This window comes from Notolepis coatsorum (assembly GCF_963971535.1).
Source record: "Notolepis coatsorum genome assembly, chromosome: 2".
In the NCBI taxonomy this organism is placed as follows: Eukaryota; Metazoa; Chordata; class Actinopteri; order Aulopiformes; family Paralepididae; genus Notolepis; species Notolepis coatsorum.
Window position 1 is genome coordinate 37768782 of NC_140166.1, and position 20151 is coordinate 37788932.

General features: G+C 46.9%; 1 protein-coding gene across 1 annotated transcript in view; it reads left to right on the top strand.

The window, feature by feature from the left end:
• The window catches only part of LOC311224144 (electrogenic sodium bicarbonate cotransporter 1-like), a gene marked incomplete at its 5' end in the record, with an annotated part of 219271 nt that overhangs the window by 47643 nt on the left and 151477 nt on the right, over nt 1-20151 (top strand). The window lies entirely within an intron of this gene.

A 20151-nucleotide genomic window follows, 5' to 3' on the forward strand; every position in this document is an offset into this window, starting at 1 on the left:
AATGGCTAACCGTGATTGAGTTACTGTATGTGTTAGTGACATTGCCATGTCATAGACATGTGCTTCACATCCAAAAAAAGCAAACTAGGGCCACGATTATGTATTTTCCATTGTTTAGGATGAATGACTTTGAATGTCTGACGTTGGATTAAAAGAAGTGTCTCTCATCCCACCTACATTTGACCTTTGTGGCCTCATGTTTATCATCACTGACGTCGGAGCCAAACAGAGTGTCCATTTCAAGGCCATTTCGTTGTACTTCTGTACTTCTCATGAGAGCTGCTGCTATGGCTGTTTGCTGCTCAAGGTTTGAGTATGTCCAGAGTGCTATTCCAGTGTGTCACACACAATCCATGATTCGTTTGTGTGATGGAAGCTCCAGTTTTTGTTTGTCCACAGTGGTGGCTGTGGAACTTCGGTGGAAGAAGGCTGCTACAGTACTTGCCTCTCAATCAACCAAGCAAACAGCTGACACGGGGTATCCTCAAACTTGTTTATGGAGAACGGTTTAATGTCTGCTTTGGAGCACGACGTATGATGTTGAAAGAGCTAAGCTAACACACACACACACACACACACACACACACACACACACACACACACTAGTCTGTAAAGCTGACTGAGGCACACTGAAAAAGCCTATGGATATGACTTATCCCTTTAAAGTGTTTTTAACACTTTAACCCTTTCACTACCACACTACTGATGGTTAACCTTTCACTACCACACTACAGACAGTTAACCGTCTGTAGTCTGGTAGTGAAAGGGTTAACCTTCTGTAGTGTGGCAGTGAAAGGGTTAACCTTCTGTAGTGTGGTAGTGAAAGGGTTAACCTTCTGTAGTATGGTAGTGAAAGGCTTCAAATGTTGTATATTGAACAATAGTTCAATAAACTACTGAAAATGGCTTTGCAGCTTCATATCACAGCCGGGCAAATTAACATAGACTGAAATAAGCGTTTGATATCCCCGGAAACGGTACATCATGTAATTGTATTATTTTACTTACTCAGAATAATTTTATTTAACCTAAACATAAATTGCAGGCCATAAATTACTGGACGCTGCCACGATGAATAGAATATTGGATTGACTTGGAGTGAAAAGAACACATTTAATGTTCTAATCAAGATGATCAAAGTACAAGTTACTTTGCATTTTAATGGATAATAACTCATTGCCAAAATACTGTAATGATCTGGGGTCTTGTGTGTCACTGTACCCGGGGGTGTGTTTCCCCCCGGGAGAGATAGGAGGTGGCACCGGAAGTTACGTTGTTGTTCGTGAAATAGACGTGAAGGAGGAAGCTGTGTGTGTTCCTAGCGAGTGAGGTATTGACCTGTATGTTACTCATTGAAGTGGAATTAAATAACCAAAAGAAACATAAACCTCTCCTCATTCTTCCTAACCATACGGGTATGACAGAACGCTACATTTGGTGTCTGAAGTGGGATAAGTGAACTCGGATTGACGTGCACTGTGTACCCTGGGGAGCTCCGCTGTTTGGCTAGCTACGTCACGTTAGCTTAGCAATGACGGCAAAAGAAGAGCCACGCCACGAGATTAAACAGGAGAGGGAGGATGAAGGTCTGTCAAGTGGACTTCCAGACCTGGAAAGAATGCAGGTCTTTGCCGAAGTCGGGGTTGGCAATCTCGGAGGACGGGAGAGTGACGGCCACGCGACGGCGACGCTGGTACTCCACCCGGCGGCGTCCGGTAGGAATGACATGCAGAGCGTGGCACCATGTGGAGGTGCACACGGAGGATGGAGAGCAGACCAGGCGTTGAAATATTCGGGTAAAGGCAGTCTGGAGGCGTTTTTTATGCAATTTGAGCTGGCAGCCGAACTGAATGGCTGGCCGATGGACAATAAAAAAAAAGGCTGCCCGTCTCGTTTTGTCCCTCACGGATGATGCCCTGGCATGTTTGAGTGCACTGGGACCGGAAGAGCTGAGAGACTATGGAGCTGTGGTGGGGGCGCTGCAGAGGCGTTTCGGTCGATGTGACAATAAAAGCATCGTGGTCACAGAGCTATGTAACCGGCACAGACGGCCCGGTGAGTCCCTTCGTGCACTGGCGGCAACTGACATTGAGACACTCACGAGACGGGCATACGGCCACATGCCCCCCGCGGTGTTGAGTGAGTACGCCAGGGATCAGTTTGTCCGCGCCATCGAGCCGCGAGACCTGCGTGAGCGGGTTCAGCTGCGGCACCCAAGCACGCTGCAGGGGGCCTTGGAGCTGGCGCTGGAGAGAGAAGACCTGCGGGGCGAGACCACACAGGAGGGCGTGAGGGAGGCCCCTCCCACGGTGAGGGTTGCGAGGGAGAGCGGCCCAAGGGAGCCGGAGTGGGTGGGCGCAATGATGGAGCGGATGACAGAGCTGGTGCGTGCCGTAACATTGCAACCACAAGGAGGTGCGGCTCATTCACCGGGGCCCATGCGCTGCTGGGGGTGTGGCCAACCCGGGCATCTCCGCAGGGACTGCCGCAATCGCCAGGAGAGGCAGGGAAATGGCAGGGGGTCCGTGTAGATGGGGCGGAGCGGATCCCTGGCGCCATGTCCCATGCTGCTCTGCCTCCAGCGGAGGGAGCCAATCAGCACAGCCGGGGGGGTGGGGCTCTACTCCCCCCAGAAGCAGACGTTGACACTGAATCAGTCATGGTAGTGGGCTGGACGCATGCAGGCAATTTTTGCTATGTTCCCGTCACCCTGGCTGGGGTGCCGTGTTCGGCCCTGGTGGACACGGGTTCGACTGCGACGCTGATGAGGCCCGACGTGGTCCCGGTGGGGACACAGCTGGAGCAGACGTCGGTGCAGCTGAGGACAGTGACTGGTGAGCTAGCCCCCATGTTGGGGAAGGGAAAGGTGGTCATAACAGTGGGGGGCTTTTTGAAGTTTGCCCGATGCCTGCTGGACCTGGGTGAGAACACATTGAGTTTCCCTGGGGGCCCCACTGTTGAGATGATATCCCCCCCCCACTTCCTCCGAGGTCAGCGCCACTGGCAGTGAGGGCAGCAGAGACACAGTTTAATTCTGCAAGCCCCCTGGACAGTCACGGTAGCTCCCGCTCCCGGAATACCCGCCTGAGATATTCCGCTGCCCACTCGACGGCTGAACGCTCACCCCCCATGCCCATTGCCCCTGACAGGCAGCTCCCTTCACCTGCTGGCAGTACGCCCCTGTCCCCATCAGCACCCCCATTTACACCCGGGGGCCCCCTCCCCCTGGCGCAGCCTAACATGGAGGAAGAGGCTGACAGGCTAGCAGTTGTGAGGGGCATATGGGAACGCAACGGTGGCCACTTGGAGCCGGAACAGCGAGAGGAGCTGTGGCAGTTGCTAAATGAGTTCAAGGACATTTTTGCACTGACGGATGCTGAAATTGGCTGCACTCACTTGGTGCATCACCAAATAGACACAGGGGACGCCCGGCCTATCAGATCACCAGCCCGCCGCCTTCCCATGGCGTACAGAGAAGCTGCAGAGTGCGCCATTGATGAGATGCAGCGGGCGGGGATCATAGAGCCCTCTGCCAGTCCCTGGGCTTCGGGAGTGGTGATGGTCAAGAAGAAGAACACTCCCAAAATGAGATTCTGCGTCGACTACAGACCACTGAACAAGGTGACAAAGAAAGACTCTTACCCGATGCCCCATGTTGATGAGGCGCTGGACACAGTGGCTGGGTCGTCCTGGTTCTCCTCACTAGACTTACGGGCTGGCTACTGGCAGGTGCCCCTCGACCCAGAGTCTAAACCTAAGACAGCCTTCTGCACACCGCGGGGGCTGTGGCAATTCCGTGTCCTCAGCTTCGGGCTGTGTAACGCCCCAGCCACGTTTGAAAGGCTAATGGAGAGCGTGTTGGCTGGCATTCCTCCAGAGGAGTGCGTGGTGTACCTGGACGACATACTGGCCCACGGCAGCTCCTTCCAGGCGGCCCTGCAGACGCTGAGACGGGTCCTGGGGAGGATAGCCGAGGCAGGACTGAAACTTCACCCCGACAAGTGCCACTTCATGAGGAGAGAAGTGGAGTTCTTGGGACACAAAGTGACGGGAGAGGGCATCAGCACGCAGGAGGGGAAGATAAAGGCGGTCAAAGAGTGGCCCACCCCCGCAAACAAAGAGCAGCTCGAGAGCTTTGTGGGGCTTGCCTCATACTACAGGAGGTTTGTGAGGGGGTTCTCCTGCATCGCTGAGCCCCTATTTCGACTGAAGGAGAAAGGCGCTGACTTCACCTGGACGCCTGAGTGTCAGCAGGCGTTTGACCTCCTAAAAAAAGGACTAACAGAAGCACCTGTGCTTCGACCCCCAGACCCCTCCCTGCCGTTTGTCCTGGACACGGATGCCAGCAACGTGGGTATGGGGGCCGTGCTGTCTCAGGTGGGGCCGGACGGAGAAAGAGCGGTGGCTTACTTCAGTCACACATTCAACAAAGCGGAGCGGAATTACTGCTTCACCCGCCGGGAGCTTCTGGCTGTCGTTGAGGCAGTTAAACACTTCAGGTACTACCTGTGTGGGCCGCCGTTTACAATCAGAACTGACCACTCCGCTCTCCAGTGGCTGACGTCCTTTCGAGAGCCGGAGGGGCAAGTGTGCCGCTGGCTGGAGAGGCTGGCAGACTTCAACTTCACCGTTGAGCACAGGGCCGGCGTCCGCCACACCAACGCTGACGCCCTGTCCCGACGGCCCTGTGCTCCGGAGGGGTGTTGATACTGTGAGAAGAGGGAGGCAAGAGAGAGAGAGCTCCGGGAGGAGGTAACAATATGCCCCGAGCACGAGGGCGACGGGCCGGTCTGCAGGGAGCTGCAGGTGATCGGAGAAGCGGAGTGGCGAACGCAGCAAGAGCAGGACCCTGATTTAAAACCTGTTTTGCAATGGGTAGAGTCAGGTCAGAAGCCACCCGGGGGGGAGGTGGCAGGGGGCACCACTGCTACAAAGGGACTGTGGGCAGACTTTGCGGCTCTGCGGGTGTGGGACGGGGTTCTACAGAGAGCGTGGAGGGAGCCGGCTACGGGAGAGAACAGGTGGCGGGTGGTGGTCCCCAAAGCAATGAGAGAGACTGTGTTAAAAAGTTCCCATGGCACCGTGGGGGCTGGGCACTTTGGCATCACAAAGACTCTCCGCCGCCTCCGTCAGGGGTTCTACTGGGGACGGATAAAAAGGGACGTAGAGGATTTCTGTCGCCGCTGCGACCTCTGTGCAGCATACAAGGGCCCACCTGATCAGTCCCACGCACTACTCCAACAGCTGGGGGTGGGAGCCCCCATGGAGAGAGTGGCGTGGATGTTATGGGGCCGTTTCCGTGCACGGACAATGGCAATCGCTACGTGCTGGTCGCTATGGACTATTTCACCAAATGGCCGGAGGCATATGCGTTGCCGGATCAGGAGGCCAAGACTGTGGTTGACGTGCTGGTGGAGGGCATGTTCAGTCGGTTCGGCGCAGCGGAAACCCTCCACAGCGATCAAGGGAGACATTTTGAGTCACATGTCTTTGCCACCATGTGTGAGCAGCTAGGCACCAAGAAGACCCGAACCACAAAGTGACGGGTTAGTGGAAAGGTTCAATAGGACTCTAGGCAAGCAGCTAGCCATTCTCACAGCAGAGCACCAGCGAGACTGGGACACGCACCTCCCCCTCGTTCTCATGACATACCGATCCGCTGTACAGGAGTCCACCTCCTGCACGCCAGCACTGCTCATGCTGGGCCGGGAGCTCCGGACACCGACGGAGGTGGCGTTTGGCAAGCCCCCTGACACTCCCCCCGTTCCCCCGGGGAGGGAGTATGCCAGGAGACTCCAGGATCGAATGGAGTCCGCCCACAACTTTGCCCGGGGTCAGCTGGAAAAGGCGGGCATGAGACAAAAAAGGAATTATGATGTGCGGGCTAAGGGGAGGCATTTCCAGGCCGGGGAACTGGTCTGGGTGTATAGCCCTCGGAGGAAGAGGGGGCGGTGCCCTAAACTTGACTGTCACTGGTAGGGGCCATGTAGGGTGCTAGAGAGGGTGGGGGAGGTGGTATACAGGGTACAATTGCCGCTCAGGGGGAGGAAAGTTGCTCTTCACAGAGACAGACTGGCCCCGTACAGAGGGGATTGCCTCCCACTGCAAGACCCAGCCCTCCCAGCGGCCTCACCTAGAGACAGTGTTCCGACCACCACTGGGCCCGGATGTAACCACCGTTCAAGGGGAGTGCACCGCGGTCCACCAGCGGGGGGTTTCCCCTCTTCCCATACGGGGGGCCCCTCAGAATCACAGACTGTGTTCCCTGTGCGGGACAGACATGGCACTCCCCGGACGGTTCCTGTTCCGCAGCAGGTCGATTCAGTCCTTCGGGCAGGGACAACGCGTCCACAGAGGCGGAGGCTGCCGCCAGGTCGTTTCAAGGACTTTGTGTAAAAAAAGAAAGAAAAAAAAGTGTGTTCTGCTTGAAATGGAAAATGTTATTGGGAATGTGCTATGTGTTGATGTGTCTCTCAGGGCGAGAGCTCAGAAGGGGGGGGGGTAGTGTAATGATCTGGGGTCTTGTGTGTCACTGTACCCGGGGGTGTGTTTCCCCCCGGGAGAGATAGGAGGTGGCACCGGAAGTTACGTTGTTGTTCGTGAAATAGACGTGAAGGAGGAAGCTGTGTGTGTTCCTAGCGAGTGAGGTATTGACCTGTATGTTACTCATTGAAGTGGAATTAAATAACCAAAAGAAACATAAACCTCTCCTCATTCTTCCTAACCATACGGGTATGACAGAACGCTACAATACGTTAAACATGTCAATGTAAAGACACATTGACACAGTCCTCCTGGTTCACAGCCATTTCCATACAACTTAAAAACAGGTTACAGTCTTCCCAAAACAAATGAGTGAGGGTGATCCTGAGCCAGAACCCACCTCTTCCCCTCTCACTGAGCCTACACCCCAGAACCCACCTCCTCCCCTCTCACCTCCTCAGCCTCAGGTGGCTCAGAGTGGAGGAGAGGGTCTCTGAAATGAAACTATGTATAATAATAATAATAATAATAATTAATTTTATTTATATAGCGCTTCTCAATGACCCACAGGATTTTTAAACGGGAGGCTCCAAGCTACCTCACTGACTATTTTTGTAAAGTCAGTGACGTACATGGCTACTCCACCAGAGGAAGCTCCACCAACATCGTACTCTTCAAATTTAAATCTCTAATGGGCAAATGTACCTTTTTATATTCTGCAGCAATTTTATGGAACAGACCACCTGAAAATATAAAGTTACTTGCTTCCAGGTTTACCTTCAAGACCTCCTTAAAAGAAATGGCTGCAAAACAGTTCTTAATCCTATGTTTGTTTTTTTCTCTGTCCCCTGTATTGGTTTTAAATATTGGAACCCCTGTAGGGTCATTGTTATTTGGTGAGGTCTCTATTGATGTGAAGTATTGTTTTTGTTTTTATATATTGTATCTTGTTTTATGTTCCCCTACACACTCGCTCATATATGCACACTTACATTCACTTCACTTCACAAGGACCACAATGGACCACAAGCTCTAGGGCTTTATTGTGTTTTTATCCTTTTGATCAATATTATTTGTATTGTATTGCACAATCCTTGTTTTATTGCTTCAATAAAGACATCAATAAAAAACAAAAGAAGGAAATAACATTCTGGATCACTGCTACACCACAATACGGAATGCCTACAAACCCCTCCTCCGCCCACCATCTGGCAAATCAGGCCACCATAGACAAGAGACACTGCTTTTGCCTCTGGAAACAGATAGGAGAATAAAACATTATAGAATAGAATAGAAATAGTTTAATCATCCCGAGGGAAATTCGGCACTACAAATCGCTCACAGTAAACATTTAGGTAGACAAAAAAAAGTCACGAATAAGAATAACAAAAAATTGCCTAAGAATAATGAATAAAATAAGCCTAAGAATAAAATAATAATAATAAAATACGGTCCGGGATTCCCATTTCCTATGGTATATGTATATTTACATTCTAATATAAAATATACAGTAAAAATATACAGAAATCTACAGTAAGTGTACAGTGTAATATTGAACAATGTTGTATTAAAAGTAAAAGTCAGTTTCTCCCGTCTCGCTCAGTACAATCTCGTCAGTATATGATGATCCCAGCAGCAAAACGGGAATATAAAGAAAAAAGAAAAACACAACTGTAGCAATGACTCATGTGATAAGGATTAAACATGACATTGGATCTTAAAGGGAGACCTAGTAGCACAGCTAACACCGCCGCCTCCCTATCGGATGAGTTGAACAACAAGGAGGAGCCCCCCCCCCTCTACTCCCTGTAGACCCACGACACACACAGCTCCAACATGGCCATTACGTTTGCCCATGACACCACAGTGATAGGCATAATCACCAACAACAAGGAGAGGGCTTACAGGAAAGAGGTCGACAACCTGGCACAGTGGTACAGGGTGAACAACCTCTCTCAATGTTGACAAAATTGTAAATGGCTGCATTCATATAGCGCTTTTATCCAAAGCGCTTTACAATTAAATTGTAAAGCGATTTGGATAAACATTTGTTTGTTCCTCACATTTGACCCATTCACTCACACATTCACACACCGACGGCGGAGGCAACCATGCAAGGTGCCACCTTCTCATCGGGAGCAGTTAGGGGTTAAGTGTCTTGCTCAAGGACACTTCGACACGCTGCCCGGGAGGAGCGGGAATCTAACCGGGAACCTCCGGCTTACCAGACGACTGCTCTACTTCCCGATCCACTGTCGCCGACCAGACCAAGGAGCTGGTCATGGCCTACAGGAGAGGGACAGAAAGGCTGGACCCCGTCGACATCAAGGGTCTGCTGTGGAGAGAGTCAGCAGCTTCCTCCTGTGTTGACCTCACTGAGGTCCTCACCTGGTACGAGCTCACCAGCCAGGTGGTGAAGAAAGCACAACACCTGAGGACCTCACCTGGTACGAGCTCACCGGCCAGGTGGTGAAGAAAGCACAACACCTGAGGACCTCACCTGGTACGAGCTCACCGGCCAGGTGGTGAAGAAAGCACAACACCTGAGGACCTCACCTGGTACGAGCTCACCGGCCAGGTGGTGAAGAAAGCACAACACCTGAGGACCTCACCTGGTACGAGCTCACCGGCCAGGTGGAGAAGAAAGCACAACACCTGAGGACCTCACCTGGTACGAGCTCACCGGCCAGGTGGAGAAGAAAGCACAACACCTCACCTGGCTGATAGGGCTGAGCCCAAACGTTTGAAGGTTCGGACCTTTGTTCGTTACGTTGGCACTCAAATCTTAATTAACTCATTCTGCGCCAATCAGAGAAAAAGTTATTTCTTTTATTAGCTATATCCATACATTTTTCATTCATCCAGCCTGATGTTATCATTGGGAATGGGTCTGAGCTCGCAAAAGGGCAAATGCCGCCGCCTACGCCTTCCAGCTGGTATTGCACTCTATTAGAAATGGTCTAGTTTCTTTTCAGGGCCGATCTGAGCCGTGCGGGCGGGGTTTAAATACTCCGGCAGGACTAGCCTTTACAACGTTACATCTGCTATGCTGCCCCCCCCCCCCCTCCCCCCTTTCATATGCAATGCCGGGCAATGTGGGACGGACCTCCACGAGCAGTATTTGGAATGGCGATCAGATAATTGGATTATTTCTTTTGCATTACATCAGATACCAGGTAAGGACTCTATATATAAAATCTTGCGTTGATCTGATATTTATATTTGAGTTGAGTGCAGGAGGTGGCGGGGCGAGCGCCGCACTACGAGGGCCATTTCATGTATGCATGAGGAAGGATAATAATGATAATCTAGCGTTGATTTCAGGAAGATTCGATAATCAGGCGAAAAATTACAAAGTGTTTAGTGTATTCCACTAAAGGGCTATTATTGCGTCTTTTCCTGGGATTACTAAAAATCACCAAAACTATACTCATATTCAAAACGGTATAAAACGGAAATGTATGGATGAAAAAACAATCTGTTTTGTACATGTTGACTGGAAGCAACTCACTGACAATCGACGGGGGTATTAGACCCATAGCTATAATATAAGATATATTTCAAGCACTCGCAAATCTCGCAGTCCCCCCATTGATTAAAGTGATGACGTACTAGCGGCCCTCTATCAGAATGTGATATATATAAGAATATCACAGTACTATGTTGTGTTTACAATAATTCGAAAGTCACACACGAACACACAGACACAACAGTCAACGAGTCGCGTGAGGAGGGGTCACCGTCATACATCAGGAAATTAATCAAAATGCTATGCACGTTAGTCGCGCTATGCAGGTTTAGCTTGCTAACGTTAAGATAGCAGGAGCCATCTGCCAACAAAGATGCTATTTCAATAAATGCATTCACAAAATGGATTACCATACAAACGTTATTGAAGACTCCTGTGACCAGTAAGTAGAGACTACTACTTTTACTAACAATTTTTTACTGCAGCAATATGCACATATGTACGCTACGTTATATGTGTAAATGTAATATACGCTACGTTATGTGCATAAAGACTCGACACAGTACTGAACCGGAAAGATTATTCATATGATTAAAGCGATGGTTCGAAGGTCCGTTGGAAAAACTCTGCTGAAGTTCGAATCCTAAAAACAGGCTTCGGGGCAGCTCTAGTGGCTGAAGACATTCAGCATGGGGCCCCAGATCCTACAGGCCTTCTACAGAGGCACAACCAAGAGCATCCTGACTGGATGCATCACCGCCTGGTTTGGAAACTGCTCTTCCCTCGACCAACCACAAACGTTCACAGTTGATGCCATCTGGCAAATGGTACCGCAGCCTCAGGGCCCAGACCAGCAGATTTTATTTTTATTTTTTTACTTTTTTTTATATCATCTTTCCCCCCCTCCTTTTTTCCGATTTTTCTCCCATCCCACTGTTAGTCGTTATGCCAATTCCCAACCCCCTTCCTGGTTGTTGCGCACCCCCCCCCCCCCCCCCCCCCCCCCCCCCCCTACTGTTGATCCGGGAGGCCGGAGACTGTCACATGCTTTCCTCCGACACATGTGCAGCCAGCCGGCAGCCAGCCTGGCAGCTCAGATTCTCACCGGGAGAGTGTAACGTGTGGAAGGTCACACTACCTTTCTCCAGATCCTACCCTCGCTGTGCAGGCGCCCCGACCGAACTGTAGGGGTCGCTGTCCACAACGCCCAGGACCCACCCACGGCTTCCCTCCCCCTAACTCCGCCAAACGAGTTAGTATAGCGATCAGCCCAAGCCAAGGCAATGCTGGACCAGCAGACTCTTAACAAGCGAAATATAGTAGATGCTAAACTCATTGTAACAAAGGTATGAATGGCAAAAGTAAAAAGTAGATTACTTCAAAAAAAATACCCAAATAAAGAGTAAAAGTAGTTTCAATATAGAAATAGAAAAAAGATGTTTACTAATTTGCATGAGGTCAATTTGTTGTTAGAACCCATGTTCTTTTAATTAATTAATTAATTTATTATCATTTAATTAAATAATTGTACTAATTTCTTTTCTTTTTCTTAAATTTTCTTTTCTCCGCGAAGGTCGGAGGAGATGGAAGCTATTTGCGTGGGATGCTTGTCAAAGAGTGGGTCTGAACAGGCCCTTTAGTGGAGCCACACTAAGCTTTCTGCTCCATCCCCTGTCCCATGAGCCTCCGCTGTTGGGACAAAGTCTCCTTTGTGTACCCCGTGGCTCTTGGCTAGAGCTCACAGAGCTTTGAGAACGCCGTTTCAATGATGGGAGTTTCATTTCCATCGCTCCTGTTTCGTGCTTTGCGTTTGCTGTTCACTCTGTACTGGCCTGACCCCCCCTTCTCCCTTCCAGCTCTTAGCAACTGCTCAGCTGAGAGGCCAATATGGACACCACTACTTTGCCTCTCGCCTGCTTTTGCTGAGGGCAGATAGCATGGTTACATAGTGCCGAATGCTTCTCTCGTTGACAAATGAGTTCAAATGTTTCCATGAATAGTGGTCATTCTGGTCATTCTGTCATTTAGGATTTGCAGACTATTTGCCAATCATGTAAAATATAAATATATAATAATGATAATAATAATAATAATAATGATATATACATATTATATATCCCTTCCGATTTAACAGAAGTAAAGGAAAATAGGACTTATTAAAAAAATGTACATACATTATTCCTATGTTCTAGATTTTCTCGAAAAACATAATTCTCAAATTGTTATATAGGGTCTGAATGTGTCTAACTATTCTAATCACTATCAATAAGGTACCAACTTTGTAGTCATGCAATGTTTTTTAAAATAAGATATTGTGTGGTGACTCACTTATCACTCACAATGGTACGGACATTCACCGGACTTTAGGAGTGAGGGCTCCTTTAAGACTCTGGGTTCACAGGGTATGAGGGGTGCATTCTGGGAAACAGGGGGGTGTTATTATTTACATAATGATATGTCAGCTGTCAGCTGTCACTTCTACGTCGATCGTCTCTGCACTTTATGTACTGTATGTAAATGTATGTTGGGAAGTAAAGGGAAGAACTCAACCACTGTCATCAAATATAACAATATTTGATGGTGCAAATTATAGCGATTGACATCTTTTCTTATTTCTTTTTTTGTATTACAATTGTCATGGTTCTTTTTTTATTCAGAAGTGTATATTAAAAAAAATTTAAGTCCCAAATTCATTATTATACTGCTACAAAGAACACTTTTTATATTAACATTTTTTTTTATAATTGTATGATTTGTACATATAATTGACAACCATATAGTAAAGATCCATACCTTTGCATGGATCCATGATGGTATACTTTCATACAGTAGATGGTATACAGTAGACCTACCACTCCTACATCGGTCTATGATGGTATACCTTATTATTCAGTAGAGACCTACCAGTCCTACATGGATCCATGACGGTATACCTTCATATTCAGTAGATCTGTTATAGGGGTGTCTAGAGCCGTGATTCCCAACCTGGGGTCCGCGGACCCCCTGGGGGTCCGCCAGGGGGCGCAGGGGGTCCGCCAGACCACAGATGATTTGAGGTATTTTTTTTATTTTTTTTTATTTTTTTATCATTTTTTTCTTTCAGAGAAATATTTAATTAGCATATTTGTATCATCAGAAGCATGAATAGTCTCTCCACTACAATAAAAAATAAAGATAAATAAATAAACATCTAGACATGATTTTTGAACGTTAACAGTAGGCTACCGGGTAGCCGCTAAAACGCGAATCAGTTGACTGTATCACTTTCTGTAGCTAGCCTAGCATGCTAGTTAACTTTCTCGGCTTGTCTGCAGTCAGCCGCCAGAGGCGAAAATGTGTGACAAACGAAAAGGAGATGACGGCAGCTCATCTGCAAAAAAAGTTAGGACCTACAGAAATCGCGAAAATTACATCACCATGGGCTTCACTGAGGGACCAGACAAACGACCTGAGTGTGTGATTTGTGGAGAAAAGTTGGCAAACTCGAGCCTGAAGCCTTAATTGCAAAAGCAAAGAAACCGCACAATATTGGCGAGCAGCTCATCAAACCAGCCTGCATCAAAATGGTTTAGAAACTGTGCGGCCCACAGGTGGCGGATAAACTAAAATCAGTACCACTCTCGAACAATGTAGTGAAAGACCGAATTGATAAGATGTCAAGTGATTGCGTGCAGCAGCTGTCAGAAAAGCTTAGAAAGGGTCCATTTGCCATACAACTTGATGAAACTACAACTGTCGCAGACTAGTCTGTGCTCATCGTTTATGTGCAATATATCGAAAATGAGGATCTGAAGCAGGACATTCTCTTGTCAGTCAACCTTACTACCACCACTCGAGGTGAGGATATTTTTACTGCAGTGGATTCTTACTTCATTCAACATAAATGCAAACCGTTCACCATTAGGGCCTGATTTGAGAGGATGAATACAGGATTTGAATATTGGCCAAAACTTTGAAATACATATGGTGCAAGATTAGATTTGTTGATTGAAGGCACAAGTCAAAGAAGCATAGTGGGTCTAATTATGATGCATATGCCTGTGTATAAGCAGTTTGTTATTAAAATGACAAAAAAAAGTATTAAAATGACAAAAAAAAGTATTTTATGGTATTTTATTAGGAGGGGGGTCCAGGAATTTCATCAGAGATGTTTGGGGGTCCCTGGGGGAAAAAAGGTTGGGAACCCCTGGTCTAGAGAACCCAATAGCAGAACACAGGCACAGGAGAATGAGGCGGTTTAGGCTGTTTAATGAAGCCAGGGAAGGACAAGCGGGCAGGGGGCTGGTGATGAAGAGCAGGGAGCGGGGAAGAGACAGATGGGCGACGTGAGTAGGTGAGGTCCAGGGGGGTGCAGGCTGGTGAGGTCCATAGGTGGGGTGCAGGCCGGAGGGGTGAGGTCCTGCACATCATAGAACAGGGGTTAATATGACGCAGGATACAGAGCACACAAATTACACTAGGAAAGATATAACTATATATATATCTAGAGGTCCAGAGAAGAGTCCTAATACCACGTGAGGCGAAAACAACACTCGGACCAGGAGTGGCAAGGGTGCAGGCCTCTTATCCTGGTTCCGTGATGGGGTGATAGCCGGCAGGTGTGTAGACAGGCACAGGTGGGAAGAATGACGGTGAGGCGGGAACAGGAAGAGACCCATATATGGACGTGGGGACCTGCTGACAGACAGGGGAGAGAAAAGCCCTGGCTGTGGCTGAGTGTAACAAGATCTAACAGTCCAACATGGATCTATGACAATAGACTTGTATATGCCTGAGTCTCCTGAACACGGAGCGACCAATCCCAAGTCGATCGTCACTTTCCCGCACCTACTCCCGAACTATGCATGCGCTGATGAACCTAGATCTCTGGACAATCCAGAGAGACTCCGTGGGCAATCTGCGCATGCAGAGTTCTGGAGTAGGTGCGGAAAAGTGACTATAGCTCGGCAGAGAAAGTGCAGATCGACTTGGGATTCAAGCGTATAAACGTCTATTGGATCATGTCTCCAGCACCCCCACAGCCATAGCTACAACCACTTAATGTCAAGGCTCTCATCCACATTCATTCATTTTCTCCCCCCGCTCTCCCATGATTTCAGAATACCGGAAGTGTTGCAGTGGTCTATGGGCTTTGTTTTGATGAAGAGAGGAGGGGGTGAACAGCCCTTGCTAACGTGAATGCAGAGTTATTTTTGTTGAAAAAGAAAGTTTTGCCTGGTAAGGCTTCCTTCAGAAAAACTCCTGTGAATCCAACCCGGTTGATACAATATCAACACAAAATAGAGGATGTGAATGGACTCAGTTGTCTTTTGTGTTTTTCTTGCGCATAAATGGTAGACATTTGTAGTTGACCCAGCCCTGGCACATTGAATAGTATGACTTAGGAATGCACCGATACAGGGGTGGCTAGGTGGTGCAGTGGGCAAGGCACTCACCACTAATGCTGGAGACGCTGGGTTCGAGCCCAGCTCTCCACATTGTTTTCAGTTTGGCTGGTCGTCCGTACTAATACAATTGGCAGTATTAGGGGGAGGGAAAACTGAGGGGTGGGGATCAGACGTTGTGGACAGCGACTCCTACAGGTCGGTTGGTGCGCCTGCGCAGTAGAATCAAGAAGCGATGGGGGCGGCGCCCCTCCAAAGCGCAGACCCCTGACGCTGAAAGATCGCGCCGTGCAGGTGAAAAGATGCGACGGCTGCTACCTTGAGTATCGGAGGGGACTTGTGCTATGTATGGCTTCGTCCACATTGCAGCCGGCTTGTGGGAGGCAAGAAACAGCGTTCGAGACAGGGGAGGGTTGAATTGGACGATACGAAATTGGGATGGGAGAAAAATAGAAAATGGGATAAAAATTGGATAAAAATATAAAAAAAGGAATGCACCGATACCGATTCATGTGGTCAATAAGTACCTTATTTACATATTTTAAGCGAGATTGGGCTGTTCAGAATCATCATCACTAGGTACATGCTGCTACTGTAGGTACATTATGTTAGGTACATGCTGCTATAGGTAGGTATTAGGGGTGTAACGGTACGTGTATTCGTTCCGCGAATTTACGGTACAGCCGTCACGGTGCGGTACGCGCAGCCATACAGCGAATATGCCCCACAGCGGAAACACACAAGTCCCACATGCAGGCACTCGCGAGGTCCGTGCGAGAACAGCGCACGTGGCCGGGCACACCGAGACTTCAGAGCGGCGAAAGTGCACGGAGAAAGGCACATTTACATTGGAACAGCTGCAGGGTCATTACAGTTTTACAGTTTTCTTTCGTTTTCTTGTTCGCCCAATAACGTTAACCAAATGAAACCAATGGAAATAAACACACACGCGTCGCCAACACCCACACACGCGACAACAAACACATCAACATTCTCCCCCGCCGGACTCACAGGCACAATCAAATAAGAAAAAGAGACATGCTTTTCCGGACAGATCATCTGAGCTACACTGTGTTTAAATCCAAATAATCCTCTGCCATTGTTGTAATATGTCATCCGTTCTCTAGTATTCAGTCTCGTCGTGAAGTTAAATTCTTTTTAGAAGTGAAACCGAAAATTAGCAAGGATAAGTTGTTAACTCTTTCAGTGCCACTCACGAGATTTCTCGTTTTTTTTTATAGGTAGTTGCGTGCCACTCACGAGATTTCTCGGAATTATTATTATTATAATTTTTTTGCGATCTGAAAAATTATTGCATCACCCGAGCCTACCCGAGTATAGCCGAGCTGCGCCGGTGATCACTGTGGAAAAAAGCGCCCCCTGTCGTCTCCCAGATGACATAAGTGATTTTGGAATGGACTCAATGAAAATGAATGGGGAAAAAAATCCGGTACTCCACATTTTCCAGTTCACTGATCCAGCCAGGGTTACCAGAGTTCATTCTGGAGCCTCAGATCCCCGCGGATCATGGAGATCTTCAGTGTCGCGTTGGATCCATACACGTATCGATTTTTTCGAATGGTGATCAGGAATTGGAATATACCAGTTGGATACCATCTGATGTCAGGTAAGGACTCTATGTTATCATTGGTAGGATAATCGGAGTAAGTTTGATGAAGTTATAAGCTGTTTTGTGAAATGTCTTCTTTCGGTTTCACTGTAAAAGTCTGTGAGGAAATCAACGGAGCGATTATCAGTGCGCGGCCGTAATGTGCTTGCGTGCACGTATAATATTGATCATCTAGCGTTTATTTGAAAACGATTCATAAAAAGGCTGACGAATATCAACGTTGTGGAATATTCCACTAAAAGACGATTTTCATAGAATGCTCCAGAATGAGCTGTTTTTTATATCAAAACGGGGGCTTTTCTAACTGCTCTGAAATGGAAACGACGCGATAAAAAAACAATCTGCCTTCACAGCACTGACTGGAAAATAGTCTTTGATAATGCGATGGGCAGATTAGACACATAGCCATAATTTAAAACATAGATTAGGCGATATTAACATTAACATTGGCGCCGATGGTGGCATTCAAGCGGTAAAACGGAAAACCAGGCGTGGCACTGAAAGAGTTAAAGGGGCAGTAGGCAAGTGGATGCCTGAACACAGAATGACACCAGTATCACTGACTACCACGGCAAGCCTATAGAAAATGATTCTATTTAATAATTATTATTATCATAAATATAATATATACATAAAAAATATATATATATATATATATATATATATATATATATATATATATATATATTAATAATAATAATTATAAATATTTTCTTTCTGTTGTACCGAACTCGTGCCGAACCGTGACCCCAATACCGAGGTACGTACCGAACCGTGGCTTCTGTGTACCGTTACACCCCTAGTAGGTATTAAGGCTGAGCCCGAACGTTCATTCGTTACGCTGACATTCGGACTTTAATTAATGGGTTCGAACGTTCGGTGAAAAAAAAATAAAGGAGGCGCGCGGGGTTGAGGCGATGTGAAGAGGCGCGTCCCCCGCGGCGCTCGGCTCAACCAGTATGGTCTGCCGGGCTGTAGCTGGATACTATTGTCTCAACCAGAGCTCTCAACCAATGCAATAGAACAATTTTGATTGACAGGCGATTCTGCCAATTACGTCACACCACTTGCACCCGCCTCTGCTGTTACCACCAATCGGCAAGCGTTTATTAGTTTTTTACTTCCGGCAATGCCGCCATTGATCTGCTTGCGAGAAGCACAACAGACTTACCGTAGCTAATACGTTAGCTCCCCGCCAAGAACGTAGATGAGGATGACTAAACGAGGCATAATGATTTTACTGCAACGAATGTTATAATAAAACAAAGCCTTTCTATACATGTGTCTGATTGAAAACTTTATTAACAGACTGCAGAATGGGTACAACTCAGGGCTCTATGAGCAACGGAAGGACGAGTAATGCTTGCTACTTGCTATGTTTGGGTAAATAATATGCTGATGTTATTGAACGTGTAACACTAACTATATAACGTTAATGCCACAAAACGAATGCCTTTGTTTATCTAGCCCCTTACGTGACTGCGGTGTGCAAGGGCTATTGTTTATCATAAGTAGTAACTTTGATGCAGTAGCTTGTTTATTTTCTTCTGAGTGCTTTGTTTAATTACATGTTTACATGAACAGCCACCACTGTAAACAACATGTTTTTCACCAATAGACTATGCAATGTCGCCCTCCGTAGGATCAATAATAATAAAAAAAAAAAAATATATATATATATATATATATATATATATATATATATATAAAAAGATTTATTGAAAAATAAAGAAAAATAAACGAACGTTCGTTCGATAAACCCTGGCGAACGTTCGAACCCTAAAAACAGGGTTCGGGGACAGCCTTAGTAGGTATATATATAATTTACAGTAGGTTGATGATATATAATTTACAGTAGGTTGATGGTATATAATATACAGTAGGTTGATATTATATAATTTACAAAGAGTGACACGTTCAGCCGAACGCACAATTGGAGGGGGGCTCCCCACCCTCCAGAACATTTACAACAAGCGGTGCAGGGGCAAGGCTAAGAGAATCATTAAAGACTCCAGTCACCCGAACAACTGCCTCTTTGAACTGCTGCGGTCAGGCAAGCGATACCGGAGTCTCAAGGCGAGCACAGAAAGACTCAGAAGAAGCTTCTATCCCCAGGCCATCAGGCTGCTAAACGAACAATGAACACTACACAACAACAACCATCAAACGCACATAGCACACACATCCACACGCACACACTCACTTTAAACAAACACACTGTAGCACCCACTCCACACACTTTATAGCACACACTCACTTTAAACAAACACACTGTAGCACCCACTCCCCACACTTTATATTTATTGATGAAGGATTGCACTACAACTTGTACACCTTACTGTAAATTGTACCTAAATTGTACCTCATCCCATTTCTGCTTTGCACTATATAGTATTGTACATTAGTACACTGCATAGTATTGTATATTATATGGTAACTCAGTTACGTCTATTCTGCATTGAACATTGTACATATGTCTATACTGAACACTGTGACCTCATTTTCTACTTCTAAATTACATGCTATACTATGTTATTTGATACTATCTTGTCTAGCACAGTCTCTGGAGCGTAACAGTAAGAAGCATTTTGTATGAAAGTATTCTGTACTTCTGTATGACAACTATTAAAGAAACTTGAAACTTGAAACTTGAGTAGGTTGATGATATATAATTTACAGTAGGTTGATGATATATACAGTAGGTTGATGGTATATAATATACAGTAGGTTGATATTATATAATTTACAGTAGGTTGATGATATATAATTTACAGTAGGTTGATGATATATACAGTAGGTTAATCTACAAGAAGAAAATGCCAGTCATGATGACTGGGGCTGATGTTTATAAAGCCCCTCATGTCATTATTGCTGTTCTCCATAAACAAGCACTTGGTTTAATGATGAATCCTGTTTGTCTCTCATGGGTCTTTGATGTGTGAAGAGTTTAGCCACATACATGTACAGTAGCTGCTGTCACAGTGCTGTTACCCATGTAAACACAAACTAGTTATGAAAAGCATTACTTGCATATCAAACTGAATTCCTCTGGGGCGCTGATGCTTGACTAAATATTCAAATAAGACAAGGGGAAGGAAAGCAAAGGCTCTCTTGTGAAGAATAGACCAGTTTGTGAACCATTTCCTAATTGTTAATGAGGGGGGCTCCGGACTGTGTGCCAAAGC